Below are 2,325 nucleotides of genomic sequence, written 5' to 3' on the forward strand. Positions count from 1 at the left end.
GCCACAATCAAATTATTTAATAGCTGTCTTTCTAATAGCTATTACTTAGTTATGAAGATGTGCACAAACACTACTACATGTAAAGTTTGAAACATTATTACACCACAGTTTGTTTGCTTAATCACCAGATACATTTGCAGTGTATAGCCAACAGATGAGAAAAAAACGAACTGGTGTAGAAAGAAAGTAGAGCCTCAACTAGATGAACAAGAGGGTAACGTTAGCTTAGCTAACTGCTAGCTGCAATTTCTTATGGTTTGATCTCTAACACAAGTAATGGCTGTAAAATAAATCCAGCGACTGAATTCTAGAGGACCATAGCTTTCAAACAAGGTATAGCATGTGTATGTGTCTGTCACGGGTGACAGAATGCCTGGAAAAGCGGAACCTTTTTCTATGTTCCCCGAGGGGATTATTTTGGTGTAACACCTTACTCCGGTTCCGGGTGTAGCCGGGGTATTGCCCGACCTGATTACCGCTGATGCACGGCAGGTGTGAGAGAGAGGGGAGCGGCGTTTGTATAGGCTTTTCGCTTCACAAGAGGAGGATAATGGAGCCGTTCAGGACAGAAGAGGGAAGTTGTTGTTTTGGGTTCAGTCGGTCAAGACGGTTGCTTGTGGTGTAGTTGCTGGTCGGTGTTCCTTGGACTAGTGTTCGGCTGGGTCTCTGTCGTCGCGTCTGGGGGTAGAAGATCTCCTGTTTGGGCGCTTACATTGAACGCGGCAACCCTGGAAATCCGTGTAAGTGATGAACTGCCATTGGAGTCTGTTGTTTAGAGCTGTGTGTGGAATACTACTGGATTGAACTGCTGCTTGGATCTGTGCTGGAAGAGGAAGAGAGAAAGATAAGTGAATTAATTACATCATTGAATCAAATGTAAAGCTTGAAGAAAAGATTGTGAATGTGAAGTTGACTACTGAGGAGGACGTCTGTTTCAGATACACTGGAGAAGAACTGAGAGTTGAATATTCCCAATGAAATGCATGGATGAAGCGAGGCTTCTGATCAGCCCTACTCTGTGAGTGATTTGCAGTTGTTTGCCTTACTTGATGCACGCCAAATTAATGCTGTGGATTTGTAGTGAACACGAGTGCTGTGTGCTATGCTGAGAAAAGTCTCCCAACGCCTGCTTTCATTCTTGTGAAATGATGTACTTGTCTCCATCCAAATTCCAGAACGAAACAACTGAACTGGTGAAGTAATGCTTTGTAGTATCTTCTCTTCCATTGAGTACTGTTGTGGAGTATTCCTCATTGAAGGCTCTTGTTAATCCTCTCTTTTTCTCTGAAATTACAAGTCTCGGGAAAAACCGTATGGCTGTGGAAAAGTCCGAACTATTATACTTACCGACTGAGCTCTGAAGAGGTACAGCCTCGCTGGGAAAGTCGCCCATTGAGTCTCTCGCGAATGTCTGGTGAAAGTGTTTGATGCTGGGAGAAGAATCCTGAAGACTGCAGCAATGCTGTGAAGTGAGTTTTGAAGTCACAATTCTCCTTTCATGTCCTGGTAAGAGAATCTGCGGTTGAGAGAAGAAACATTACTTGTTACTTACCGTCTGAGTCCTGCAGATGTGCAGCAACGCTGTGAAGTGAGTTTTAAAGTCACAATTCTCCTTTCATGTCCTGATAAGAGAATCTGCTGTTGAGAGAAGAATACATTACCTGTTACTTACCGTCTGAGCCCTGCAGATGTGCAGCAACGCTGTGAAGTAAGCTTTTAGAATCACTGTCTCACCATTGTGCCCGACGACGTATCTGATACTGAGAAGAATACATTACCTGTTACTTACCGTCTGAGTTCTGCAGATGTGCAGCAATGCTGTGAAGTAAGCCTTTAGAGTCACTGTTCCACCATTGTGCCCGGCGACGTATCTGATACTGAGAAGCATACATTACCTGTTACTTACTGTCCGAGTCCTGCAGATGTGCAGCCACGCTGTGAAGTAAGCTTTTAGAGTTACTATTGCACTATTGTGCCCTGAGGACCGTGAAGAATCGATCCAGCGGCCACCCCGGTCGAATAGCCCTAGAAGAAAAGAGTTGCTTATCCTTCTCCCAAGTTGATTGTTATTCAATAAAGATTGTTACTTTGAACTCAATTACTTGCCTCCTCTTTTGTCCATCTGCGTGCCTGTGGTGTCGGCTCCTCACGGTGGTGCTTGGAGTCAGGGGCGGCTGGTCATCCGAGCCCGCCCCGGCCTGCACCGGTGACATGTCCTGTAGTGAGACCATTACAACATTAGATGTTTGTGGCTAATGTAGGCTAAACACTACACATCGGCCGGGCTGCGATCAGACAGGCAGACGGGTCATAAAACACCTAAAA

General features: G+C 45.1%; 1 long non-coding RNA gene across 1 annotated transcript; it reads left to right on the forward strand.

Annotated features, from left to right (window-relative positions):
- The first annotated feature begins 457 nt into the window (after nt 1-457).
- Nucleotides 458-2,098, forward strand: LOC309496497. Its single transcript, XR_014205135.1, has 2 exons — nt 458-1,193; nt 1,298-2,098. It is a non-coding gene; the product is annotated as an uncharacterized lncRNA (long non-coding RNA).
- Nucleotides 2,099-2,325: the final 227 nt, after the last annotated feature.

Source organism: Leuciscus leuciscus (assembly GCF_965113295.1).
Source record: "Leuciscus leuciscus genome assembly, chromosome: 4".
NCBI classification, from domain to species: Eukaryota; Metazoa; Chordata; class Actinopteri; order Cypriniformes; family Leuciscidae; genus Leuciscus; species Leuciscus leuciscus.